Consider the following 14,329-nt stretch of genomic DNA (forward strand, 5'->3'; position numbering starts at 1 on the left):
CTCAAAGGCAGGCAGAGGGATGGGAAAACTTAATAGTGAAAAAAAAAGGAAAGTTCCAGGTGTGCCTGACTGAGACTGTTGGCATGAAGCCTGTAGCCAGGCTCACTAGATACTGGGCATTCCATATGACTGGTTGGGCTTCCCAGGTGGTACTAGTGGTAAGAACCTACCTGCCAATGCAAGAGGTGTAAAAGACGTAGGTTCGATCCCTGGGTCAGGAAGATGCCCTGGAGGAGGGCATGGCAACCCACTCCAGTATTCTTGCCTGGAGAATCCCATGGACAGAGAAGCCTGGCAGGCTACAGTCCATAGGGTCACACAGAGTCCAGACACAGCTAAAGCTACTTAGCACGCACACATATGACTGGTTAGGGGTACATATTTGACTTTCCATGATTGATCCCACGTTGGAACTGGGGACCAAAATAAGAGAAGTTGACAGTGATTAATTAAGTCCTGGGTTTTTTGAGCCAATTGTTATAGAAGTTATTGTTTTGCTTCCTGGATATTAGAGATAGTCTGACTTCCTGCAAATCTGATTTATAGATTTCCTGGGTGGTTTACTGTAGATAAGGGGGTGGTTTCCTGGGCAGGTTGCAGAAGGTTGTGGGTGAGTTCTGTTTCTCCATATGATCTGGCCACTGTCTGTTTATGTGCACAGTCTCTTAGTCTGCAGGGCAGAGCAACCTCTCAGTGTCTCTTCCTTCCTTCCCTTAAACATGTGATCACCTAGGAATAATAGAATCATCAAGTATTCCATTTCCTTCACTCAGCAGCTCTCTAGAGCAGGCACTCTCTGTCCCAAGAATGGTGACGGATACAGTAGAAGGGGGAGGTGGGCCAGCCCGTTCCCTGGGAGTCTGCGGCCTGGTGGGGAGTGAGCCGTGCAGCCCTTGCAGAATTGTGCACGCGTCACACAATTGGTTCCAACCAGGGATTCTGATTAGGGGAACTGGAAAGGCTTTGTGTGGGATTTCGCAAGTGGGATTGTTGTGGATGGAAACCAGGAAGGGAAGGAATGCCGTGAGGAAAGGAGCAGGTAGAGAGGCCTTAGAGTTAGTCCTTTCTCTTTGGGTCTCAAGTGGTCACCTTGATGAGCCACTGTGAGTCCGACGAGGTATGTGTGAGGCGCTTTGTGTGTTGTGAAGATTTCAGTGGGAGGGAAGGCTGTGGGAGCCGGTTGCAAAGAGCCTCTCTCAGCAAAATGAGGAGCATGAATATACCTTTGTGCTGTACTTGCTTAGTCACTAAGTTGTGTCTGACTCTTTTGTGACCCCATGGACAGTAGCCCTCCAAACTCCTCTGTCCATGGCATTTTCCAGGCAAGAATACAGGAGTGGGTTTACCATTTGCTTCCCCAGAATGTACTTAGGCAGTAATAATAATCATATCAGCATTTTGTGAGTTGGAATCACACTTTGAGCTCACATAGAACCTACAACAATCTTATGAGGTAGTTACTATTATCACCATACTACAGATAAGACAATTGAGGCAGAGAGTGCTGAAGGAACTTGCCCCGGATTACACAGGACGTATCAGAGAGAAGAGAATGCTTAGATTAGCACAAGATTGGTAGCAAATATGCTCCTACAAATGACGCCTCCCGACTGAACTTCTCTGTCTTGAGTGTGGCTTAGGCTAACCACTATGCTGTGTGTTGTGTCCAACTCTTGGTGACCCCATGGTCTGTAGCCCACCAGGCTCCTCTTGGAATTTTCCAAGCAAGAATCCTGGAGTAGGTTGCCATTTTCTACTCCAGGGGATCTTCCCAACCCAGGGATCGAACCCACATCTCTTGTGTCTCCTGTATTGGCAGACAGATTCTTTACCATTGTGCCACTGGAGAAGCCCTTCTAGGTAGAATAAAAATGAGCTCTTACTAAGTGCCAGGCATGGTCCTAAGCACTTACATATACTAACTTGTTTAATCTTTGCAACAGCCTTCTGAGATAAGGAACTGTGATTGTCATTCCCATTTGATAGGAAACTGACACACAGAGCACCATAGCCCAGGCTTCTGTCCTTCGAGTCCACCGTCGTCCTAGGCCGCCTCTTGTCAATAAGTGGGGGTGTGATTAGCCATCAGTCAAGCCCTGAGTGACAGAGTGGATCCACACGGTGGTCCTTGGTTAGGAGCTATAACCCCAAGTCAGTGGTTCTTGCTTTTCTGGATCACAGACACTTTTGAGAATCTGGTGGAAGTGATAGACACTCACTCCAGAAAAGTGCACAAGCACCCACACATGCCCACAGCATGCACACACACACCCACACACACGCTTTAGGAAATTCACAGATCCCCTTCACAAGCCTTCCATGGCGAGTGGGTGATGGGGGGCAGACCTCTGCTGTGCGTGCTTCAGTCAAGAGATGTCTCCAAGCCCAGAGTGAAAAGGCAAGCCTTTGAGTTCTACAAGTTCTCTCTACTGAGAGAGTGGAAATAAAAACTCACATCTACCCTTATTTACTTTACCAAAGAACAGAGCAGAAAGCAGCCTGTCCTGAGAGCCCCATCTTTGGATCAGTCCAGTTATCCAATTTCTTTCCCACACCCAGACAGCTGAACACTGCTGCAGAAAATCTCAAAATCCTGCCGACTTATGTCAATGCACGTTTACGGTCCCTAATCCCAGCTGGGTCTTTACCACTACTTGGCAACTCTCACTTGTACCACATAGACACTCACACCCAGTTCTCACGATGATCATCCAACCCTTCTGTAATGATTCTCTGAGCTTTAAGAGTTTTCATCTGTTGGTAGATGCACAAATTTAAATTCACGTCCTCCAGGGTTTTTATCCAGTTTCTTCTTCCACTTATGCTCTTGACGCCTGTATTTGTCTATTCGATAGTTAATTATTTATAAGAGGCACCATGCTTGGCACTGGGCTGGATTCTAGGATACCTATTAAGGTCTCTGTTCCCAAGTGCTTTCAGCCCAGAGAGGGACTGTCATTCAACAGAGAATTCGAAATATGATGAGGGGCACTGAGGGGAAAGGAGAGAGTATTACTGAATGTGTTGGAGGTTTCAGAAAGGCCTCCTGAGGAAGTGACATTTAAAGCTGAGGGTTGTTTTTTTTTTTTAATATTTATTTATTTGGCTGTGTCAGGTCGTAGTTGAGGGACATGAGATCTTTCATCACGGCAAACAGACTCTCTAGTTGTGGGGTGGGCTCAGTACTTAGAGCACTCGTGCTCAGCAGCATATGGGATTTTAGTTCTGTGACCAGGAATCAAACTTGTGTCCCCTGCATTGCAAGGCAGATTCTTAACCACTGGACCACCGGTGTGTGCTCAGTCCCTCTTCTGTCCATGGGATTTTCCAGTCAAAAATACTGGAGTGGGTTGCTATTTCCTCTCTAGGGGATCCTCCCACTGGACCACCAAGGAAGGCCCTAAAGCTGAATCTTAAAGGATAATATATCAGTTAGGAACACATTGAACTGCACATAACAGAAAACCTGACTAACAGTGAAACCATAGGAATATTTAAAAAGGTTGAAAGCAAAGGGTTCCAGGATTTTTTAAGTGGCTCAACAATACAAAAAACCATGAGTTGATACTTCTGCAATTTTCTTGGCTTTTCCCTCGGTCATAAGAGGAGTGCCACAGACTCAATTGTGACTTCCTTCCATGGAATCATCCCAAAGCACAAAGAAGAGAAAGGGCTCTGGTTCCCAATCAGTGCACTTTCAAAAGGGCACAAAAATTCATCCACAAGTTCTTAGGCGTTTTCCTCTTATATCTTTATTTTTTTTCCTCAAAAGTGAGTCATAATGCCACCTCAGGCCTAGAGGAAGGGGGTTACCATAATTGCCCAAGCCCAGTTATGACTCATCTTCTAGCAGTGAGGACCCTACCTTCTCTGAAGATACTGCTCCTTATCGGATCCCTCAAATGAGGATCAAAGGGACCACCAATTCTGGATATAGAAGCCTAGATAATTCAAACTAATCCTCCTGGCTCAAAACTTTAAAAGTCAACTAGTACAACACTGTCACTCAAATATACTCCAATGTAAAATAAAAGGTTTTTAAAAATTCATCTTAAAAACATCAGAGAAATAACAAGATTTGAAGAATTACTGAATTGAGATGATGAGAGGATGGTAAGTGAAGTGAAACCTTTCCTAAAGGCTGTTTATGCTTTGGGGTTTTCAGTTTAGAAAGGGCGGAGCGGCAGTACTGGCAGCCTTGGGGGCTGGGCAAAGATTTCAGAGCTACTTGGTTCCAAATTTGCTAGTGCCCTCAGGAGCCAGCAAAATAAGTTCTCTTTAGTAGAGATAACATTATCTTGAGCCTCAAGAACTTTCTATAAATAATTTCTCAAAAACAATGTCCAGCACACAGATATAACCCAAGGATATAAAACAGCATAAATAAGAACAATAGGTACCCTAGGTAATAGAGAGGTGCGTGCTTAGACACTCAGTCGTGTCTAACTTTTTGTGACCTTTGGACTGTAGCCCGCCAGGCTCCTCTGTCCATGGGAATCTCCAGGCAAGAATACTGGAGGGGGTCGCTGTGCCCTCCTCCAGGGGATCTTCCCGACCCAGAAATCAAACCCAGGTCTTCTGTGTCTCCTTCATTGTAGGAGGATTCTTTACCTGCTAAACCATCAGGTGAGCCCTAAAAGTGACTTCCATGACCGGGAATTGAACGCAGGCTATGGCGGTGAAAGCGCTGAATCCTACCCCCCTAGACCACCAGGGAACTGTAATAGAGAGGTAGATGCTACTGTTACCTTTCATGTCCTAGCCCCAGAAGTGACATACCACCACTTAACAATATGAGAAGGCTTACCTGGTGATCCAGGGCTGGGACTCTGTGCTCCCAATGCCGAGGGCCTGGGTGGGGTCCCTGGTGAGGGAACGAGATCCCACGTGTCCCAACTAGGAGTTCACATGCTGCAACTAAAGATCAGACATGCCACAACTGAGAGCTGTGGAAACTAAAAGGAAAAGAAAAGGATGCAAAATAAGGCTCCAGTTACAAAATAAGACATGGGGATGTAACAGGGGAAAAAATGTAACCATGTATGCTGACAAATGTTAACTAGACACTGTGATCATTAAAAATACTCTTTTTGAGAGAAGGACTAAACAAGGGTGTGAACACCAGCAGGCAAGGGTGGCTGGGGCCGGCTTGGAGGCTATGGCCACAATGGGGAACTACACGAGGTTAGGATGCCCCCTACCTCCACTTACCATCAATGTTCTTTAATGTCTATCCAGGGAAGTAAAAAAGAAACAAAAGGCAAAAGGATTAGAACGAAGAAATAATACTACTGATACTCATCATGGATGTGATTGTGTGCATGTGCCTGCATGCTAAGTCACTTCAATCTTGTCCGACTCTTTGTGACTATGGACTGTAGCCTGCCAGGCTCCTCTGTCCACGGAATTCTCCAGGCAAGAATACTAGAGTACATTGTCATGCCCACCTCCAGGGGATCTTCCCCACCCAGGGATCGAAACTGTGTCTTCTGTGACTCCAATGTTTCAGGTGGATTCTTTACCGCTGAGCCACCAGGAAGCCCGTGTGCACAGAAAATCCCCAAAACTCTATGGCTTACGGGCACCTTCTTTCCCTCCAGTATCTAAGACAGAATCCTGCAGTTCACAAGCCAGTTCCACTGAAGGGGAGTTAGAATCAATGGCAAATGGGCAAGATTGCCCTAAAAAGGTTGAGACCAATCAAAAGATATAGGCAAGGATACATCTTTAGAATTTTTTTTTTTGGCCACATCACATAGCATGTGGAATCTTAGTTCCCTGACCAGTTCCCCATCTTCCACCCCCCTGCAGTGGAAGCTCAGAGTCATTACCACTTTACCCCTGTTGAAGTCCCTCTGTCTTTTTGATTTCAGCCATTTAAGTGGCTGTAAAATCGTACCTTTTTGTGGTTTTGATTTGCATGTCCCTAATCACTAGTGACCGGAGAAGGCAATGGCACCCCACTCCAGTACTCTTGCCTGGAAAATCCCGTGGACGGAGGAGCCTGGTGGGCTGCAGTCCATGGGGTCTCGAAGAGTCGGACATGACTGAGCGACTTCACTTTGACTTTTCCCTTTATGCATTGGAGAAGAAAATGGCAACCCACTCCAGTGTTCTTGCCTGGAGAATCCCAGGGACAGGGGAGCCTGGTAGGCTGCCGTCTATGGGGTCGCACAGAGTCGGCCATGACTGAAGAGACTTAACAGCAGCAGCAGCAGCAATCACTAGTGATGTTGAGCATCTTTTCATATGTTTATTAACAATTTTTGTATCTTCCTACCTGAAATGTCTGTTCAGATCTCTTGTTCATTTTCTGATTGTTTGTTTTCTTACTGTTGAGGTGTAAGAGTTCTGAATATTTTCTTCTGGATATACTGTTCTTCAGTAGAATTGTCTCTTACACATAACTATACACTGGTCTTGGAGCTCCCTCTCAGAATGATGTTCTATCCTTGACATCTTCGGTACTGTAGTTTGCGTGCATGCTAAGTCCCTTCAGTCGTGTCTGACTCTTTGCGATGCTATGGACTGTAGCCTGCCAGGCTCCTCTGTCCATGGGATTCTGCAGGCATCAATACTAGTTTTTCCTAATAACTGATGTGTGCTATGAAAACTTAAAATTTTTTATTGAATATATGATGAGTATAATATTAAAATTAAAAATAATTTTAGAAGCATGCTGTCTGTATTAGTTTCTTATGGCTGCTGTTACAAATTACCACATATTTAGCAACTTGAAATAACAGAAACTCTATTCTCTTACAGTTCCAGAGGCCAGAAGTCTGGAAGCTAGAGTCTTACAGAGCTAAAATCAAGGTATGAGCAAGGCTTCTGGAGAGCCCAGGAAAGAATCTTTGTTTCTTCCAATTCTGGGAGCTGCCCACATGAATAACTCTGATCTCTGTTTCCATAGCTGAATTCCTTCTCTTTTGTTGTCATATCTCCCTCTGCCTCCTTTGAAGACCTTTGTAATTGCATATAATCCAAGATAATTGTCCATATCCTTAGTCACATCTGCAAAGTCCCTTTTGCCATGTGAGGTTGACAGTCACAGGTTCCAGAGAAGGACCTGGATATCTTTGGGGGTCACTGGTCAGTTCCCCCCATGTTGTCCAATAGAAATACAGTGTGAGCTGCAAAGACAAGCCACGTATACAATTTCACAGTTTTTAGTAGTCACTTTAAGAAGTAAAATGAGATAGGTGAAATTAATTTTGGTAATATATTCATTAACCCAGTACACCTGAAAGATCATGTCAACATGTAATCAGAACAAAAATCATTAGTGAGAGATCTTGTATTCTTTTTTTCATGCTAAGTCTTTGAGATCTGGTGTTTTTTCACACTTACAGCACATTGCACTTCCAGCCAGCCACACACAAGTGCTTGATGCTCATGAGTGACCTGGACAGCATGGCCAACTACAAAACGGGAAAGTCACTGTAATAAGCGTTCAGAAAATGACTGCAACAACATGGCTCTTGTATTTTCAATACTTAAAAGAATCTGTACAAACTTGTGTCTGATCATGAAGCAAATAGTCAAGACACTCTTGAAAAAGAACACAGTGGGAGGGACTTGCCCTATAGATATCCAAGTTTGTTATAAAGCTACAGCCTGTGTAGTATTGCACAAAGATGAACAAACAATAGAATGGAGGGCCCCAAAATGAATCCTGCAAATATGGACACTTGGATTATGACAAGGGTGTCTCTGCAGAGCAGTGGGAAACAGCAATCTTTTCACAAATGGTGCTGGGATAACTGGATCCCCAAATGGGACAAAATAAGAATCATAATCCCAATATAAACAAACATCATCTCCTGGTGAGTACTAGTCTTAAATGAGATAGGCAAAACAATAGTATCTTTTCAGAAGATAGAATAGGCAAGGATCTTTGTGACCTGAGGGTAGGAGATTTTTTTAAAGCAGATGGAAAAAGCACTAAACACAGTAACAATTACATTAGATTTAAAAACTTTTCATCAAAGACACTATTTTTTAAAATTTTATGTATTTATTTTTGCCTGTGCTGGGTACTTCATAGCTGTGCAGGCTTTTCTCTAGCTGTGTTGGGCAGGGGCTACTCTCTAGTTGCCATGCTCAGGCTTCTCATCGCATGAGGAGAAGCAGGCAGCAGAGGATGAGATGGTTGGATGGCATCATCAACTCAATGGACACGAGTCTGAGCAAACTCCGGGAGACAGTGAAGGACAGGGAAGCCTGGCTGCAGAGCTGCAGTCCATGGGTTTGCAAAGAGTTGGACACGACTGAGCTACTGAACAACAATCTCATATTTTTAGATTAACAGCTTTATAGAAAGATGAGAGCAGAGCCTTTCTCCCTGCTATCCACCCTGCCCTTCTCCAAGGTCCTGGCGGTGTCGGGCCTCACCCTCTGAGCATCCAGGTGTCCTGTAGCTGGAGACAGCACGATCTCATTTTTGTATGTAGTTTAAAATATTTTGTTATACTGCATACCCTATTATATACTATACCTTACTATACACATGCTTATACATACATGCTTGCACATATTTTGTGTACAGAGTTGTGCACACAAAACCATGGCTGCTGTATTTAAAAATTTTTTTTAAATTTTTTAAACTTTTGGCCACACTGCGGAATCTTAGTTCCTGGACCAGGGATTGAACCTGTGCTTTTTGCAGTGAAAGCTCGGAGTCTTAACCCCTGGACCACTGGGCAAGTCCCATGGGTGTTCCATTTAATGAGTGATTTAAGGAATTTCCAAAGGTTATGCTGCTGCTAAGTCGCTTCAGTCATGTCCGACTCTGTGCGACCTCATAGGTGGCAGCCCACCAGGCTCCCCCGTCCCTGGGATTCTCCAGGCAAGAACACTGGAGTGGGTTGCCATTTCCTTCTCCAGTGCATGAAGGTGAAAAGTGAAAGGAAAGTAGCTCAGTCATGTCCGACTCTTCGCAACCCCATGGACTGTAGCCCACCAGGCTCCTCCGTCCATGGGATTTTCCAGGCAAGAGTACTAGAGTGGGGTGCCATTGCCTTCTCCATCCAAAGGTTATGCTGACCATGTAATTTTTGCCTTATGCACGGACTTTAGAACCTAACCTTGGTACAAGGTGCAACTCCACTGTTGATGGATTTAAGAGATATTTAGGAGATTGGTGACTGACTGGAATACAAGGGAGAAGGAGAGGGACTAATTAAAGAATGACAGTCCCCAGGTCTGTTGCCTAAACAACTGAGTAGATGGTGGTTTTGTTTACTGAATTGGGGCCCACAGGAGTAGCTGGTTGGAGGGTAGAGATGATGACCTCAGGTGAAAAATGCAGAAAAAGGTTGACAAATTGCATAAGAAAGAAAGTGAAAGTTTCTCAGTCATGTCTGACTCTTTGCGACACCATGGACCATAGGGTCCATAGAATTCTCTAGGCCAGAGTACTGGAGTGGGTAGCCTTTTCCTTCTCTAGGGGATCTTCCCAACCCAGGGATCCAATCCAGGTCTCCCTCATTGCAGGCAGATTCTTTACCAGCTGAGTCACAAGGGTGAACACCCAAATGCCCACTCCCTCAGATTATCGCTACATTTTCTTTTTCACATCTCCGATATACCCAGAGGAGTTCACTTATGAACAAGCTGAATTTGGGCTAAGGGACTTGCAAGTAGCTAGAAGGACAGTGAAAGAGCAAGTTACACATATTGCCTCCTCTTTTCCACCTCCATTCATACTCAATTCCTTAGAATCTGGTTTTGGATATCCTCTACATGAAGGTGATTTTCACTAGGGACACTGGACTACTGAGGATTTCAAAACTGAACTCATTATAATCCTCCAGTAAAACCTGCTCCCCTTCCTGCAGAAACTACCTTCAAATCAGATCAGATCAGATCAGTCGCTCAGTTGTGTCCGACTCTTTTTGACCCCATGAATCGAAGCACGCCAGGCCTCCCTGTCCATCACCAACTCCCGGAGTTCACTCAGACTCACATCCATCGAGTCAGTGATGCCATCCAGCCATCTCATCCTCTGTAATCCCCTTCTCCTTTTGCCCCCAATCCCTCCCAGCATCAGAGTCTTTTCCAATGAGTCAACTCTTCGCATGAGGTGGCCAAAGTACTGGAGTTTCAGCTTTAGCATCATTCCTTCCAAAGAAATCCCAGGGCTGATCTCCTTCAGAATGGACTAGTTGGATCTCCTTGCAGTCCAAGGGACTCTCAAGAGTCTTCTCCAATACCACAGTTCAAAAGCATGAATTCTTCGGCGCTCAGCCTTCTTCACAGTCCAGCTCTCACATCCATACATGACCACTGGAAAAACCATAGCCTTACAGTTACCCAAACCTTAAACTTGGAATTCATCCTAGACAGCTCCTGCAGCAGTTTCTGTCAATCTTATCTCATAAATGTCTTTAAAAGATGTCCCCTCCCTTTTCTTCCTCTATACCATTGACAAAATTCTGGATCTTAGAATTTCTAAGTTTTATTGATATTGAAGATGGTTCATTTCATGCAAAGATGGGCTCGATAAAGGACAGAAATGGTATGGACCTAACAGAAGCAGAAGATATTAAGAAGAGGTGGCAAGAATACACAGAACTGTACAAAAAAGATCTTCACGACCCAGATAATCACGATGGTGTGATCACTGACCTAGAGCCAGATATCCTGGAATGTGAAGTCAAGTGGGCCTTAGAAAGCATCACTACGAACAAAGCTAGTGGAGGTGATGGAATTCCAGTTGAGCTATTTCAAATCCTGAAAGATGATGCTGTGAAAGTGCTGTACTCAATATGCCAGCAAATCTGGAAAACTCAGCCGTGGCCACAGGACTGGAAAAGGTCAGTTTTCATTCCAATCCCAAAGAAAGGCAATGCCAAAGAATGCTCAAACTACCACACAATTGTACGCATCTCACACGCTAGTAAAGTGATGCTCAAAATTCTCCAAGCCAGGCTTCAGCAATACGTGAACCGTGAACTTCCAGATGTTCAAGCTGGTTTTAGAAAAGGCAGAGGAACCAGAGACCATATTGCCAACATCCGCTGGATCATGGAAAAAGCAAGAGAGTTCCAGAAAAACATCAATTTCTGCTTTATTGACTATGCCATAGTCATATGGCATAGTGTGGATCACATTCTGTGGATCACAATAAACTGTGGAAAATTCTTCAAGAGATGGGAATACCAGACTACCTGACCTGCCTCTTGAGAAACCTATATGCAGGTCAGGAAGCAACAGTTAGAACTGGACATGGAACAACAGACTGGTTCCAAATAGGGAAAGGAGCATGTCAAGGCTGTATATTGTTACCCTGCTTATATAACTTATATGCAGAGTACATCATGAGAAATGTTGGGCTGAAAGAAGCGCAAGCTGGAGTCAAGATTGCCGGGAGAAATATCAATAACCTCAGATATGCAGATGACACCACCCTTATGGCAGAAAGTGAAGAGGAACTCAAAAGCCTCTTGATGAAGGTGAAAGAGGAGAGTGAAAAAGTTGGCTTAAAACTCAACATTCAGAAAACGAAGATCATGGTGTCTGATCCCATCACTTCATGGGAAATAGATGGGGAAACAGTGGAAACAGTGTCAGACTTTATTTTTTTGGGCTCCAAAATCACTGCAGATATTGATTGCAACCATGAAATTAAAAGACGCTTACTCCTTGGAAGAAAAATTATGACTAACCTAGATAGCATATTCAAAAGCAGAGACATTACCTTGCCAACAAAGGTCCGTCTAGTCAAGGCTATGGTTTTTCCAGTGGTCATGTATGGATGTGAGAGTTGGACTGTGAAGAAAGCTGAGCGCCGAAGAATTGATGCTTTTGAACTGTGGTGTTGGAGAAGACTCTTGAGAGTCCCTTGGACTGCAAGGAGATCCAACCAGTCCATTCTGAAGGAGATCAGCCCTGGGATTTCTTTGGAAGGAATGATGCTGAAGCTGAAACTCCAGTACTTTGGCCACCTCATGCGAAGAGTTGACTCATTGGAAAAGACTCTGATGCTGGGAGGGATTGGGGGCAAAAGGAGAAGGGGACGACAGAGGATGAGATGGCTGGATGGCATCACTGACTCGATGGATGTGAGTCTGAGTGAACTCCGGGAGTTGGTGATGGACAGGGAGGCCTGGCGTGCTTCGATTCATGGGGTCGAAAAGAGTCGGACACAACTGAGTGACTGAACTGAACTGAACTGAAGATGGTTCCAGTCTTTACCCTCTCTCCACCTCATCTACTCCTAACTACTTGTCTGTCCATCTAATTTATCTTTTTTTTTTAAATAAACTCATTCCCATCAGTTTTCTTTTACAGCCCTTTACAAGTGCTTACCCCCAAGTTGGCATAACTCTTTTTTTTTTAATGTTTTATTTATTTATCTGGCTGCATAACTCCTTTTCTTAAAAATGTTTTATTTATTAGTTGACTGCACCAGGCCTTAGTTGCAGCGTTTGGGATATTTAGTTGTGGCATGCAGGATCTAGTTCTCTGACCAGGGATGGAACTCAGGGCCCCTCCATTGGGAATGCGGAGTCTTAGCCACTGGACCACTGGGAAGTCCCTGGCGTGACTTCTATAGTGCTTCAAGATCTTCCAGAAAGTGTGACTAAGCCTAAATTTCCAACCTCATGGCTAGCTACTCCCCCACACTATTTTTCACTACCTAATGGCTCTTCAAGTACATCAACCAAACTTCCTGCTTTACTGCCTCCTGCAGAAGACCTCCGTCCTGAGAATATCTATCATACACATTTAAGTTTCCAGAGCTAAAAATCCTTGAGGACAATTTTTAAAATATTCTTTATAGCTAGAAGATTTAGCACTCTGTTTAACACAAAATACTGTTTACTTTAGCTGAACTCTGCATACACCCAGTGGTTTGTTCATCCTCCGTTTCCCTTCCAGCAAAATCCTACTTAAGCTTGCATTCCTCCAGGAAACTTTCCCCAGCCCCGTCAAGTAGTTAGGGTCTCTGACTCCTTTATCTGAAGTTAGCACATTTAATTTTACTTATTATTTTCTTCCAGTTTTATTGAGATATAATTGACACACAGCACTGTATTGAATTTAATATTATATTTTAAGTTTATCCATACAACGAGTTGCCATAAATGTTAACACTTTCACCTTTTGGTAACTAACAGTAATCCTATCCACGCTTGGCGGGGCTCTATGGAAAGCCATCTCTTCCATTTGACAGTACCCCATTCCTCGAGATAATTACTTCTTTTAACTCTCAGCTCATGATGCTTACATTTACTTAGCACCCGACACTCTTTCATCATAGCTGCTCACTACTGCTTTCCTGGTTTTCTTCTTCTCCTCCCCGATAGACTGTAAACTCCTGGGGGCTGGGACCGTGGTCCTTCTCTTCTCTGACTCCCTCTCCAGACTTGGCGCTGCCCTTTGCAAATGCAGTTCTAAAGCATCTCCGGGAAGCTCCCAAAGGGACAGAGCCCGAGAGAGGTGCCTCTGCTGGCGCAGCTGCCCGCCCGTCCCTCCACCGGCCGGGGTCCACCCCGCGAGCTGGTCTGGAACGGTACTTCGAGGGCGGAAGAGCAGACGGTGTATGGGAAAAGAACCCCGATCGGAAAAGTGCCAGAATTCCGCGCAGGGATCACGCCCTGTTAGATCTTCGCACGAGCACCCTGCCGGGGTTGTGCAAGCTCGGACTGGCAGGGTTGCGGGCGCAGGGACGGGTCACAGCTCATTCCTCGCTCGCTCATTGGTCTCCGAGGTGACGGACAGGCCAAGGAGCCGTTAAGACGCTGGTGAATTAGAAACAACTATGCGCGCAAAATGTAAATAAATAAAAGGCTGGTGTCAGTTTTAGAGCGGCTGGGGCTCAGTCCCCACTGGGGAAAGACAGCGGTCTTTGTTCCGCCCTCTTTCTCAGTAACCTGGACAGAGGAGGTCCTTCTTTCTGGAAAGTTTAACAGGCAACAGAATCACAGTTGCCTCGTCCGCATGGGACCGAGCCTTCATTGTAGTTCTTTCAGTTTCGGTCTAGGGCCTAAGGCAACCTCCCTTCAGGCACTGGCGCGACACTGTCTGAACTGGCCGCCCAGGTTCCTCCCTGCCTGTCTGTAAGAGGCAAATCTGAACGCGTATTCTGCTTGCAGCCGCCAGTATCCTTGTGGGCAGAAGGGCCAAGATCCACTTTAAGGCTTGTGGATGAGTCATCCTTAACTCGGGTGGCCTCGGCCTGCAGCAGCTCGAAGCAGGGTTTCGGTTCCGGCTTAGAGATTGAGGTTGGGTCTTGGCTGAGAGAGCGCAGAATCCTAGCTGTTAGACCACTGGTCAGTGACAAGGTTCTGGCCCTTCAGCTTTGTAGAAGAGAGTTCCCATG

Source organism: Bubalus bubalis, chromosome 6 (assembly GCF_019923935.1).
Source record: "Bubalus bubalis isolate 160015118507 breed Murrah chromosome 6, NDDB_SH_1, whole genome shotgun sequence".
Taxonomy (NCBI): domain Eukaryota; kingdom Metazoa; phylum Chordata; class Mammalia; order Artiodactyla; family Bovidae; genus Bubalus; species Bubalus bubalis.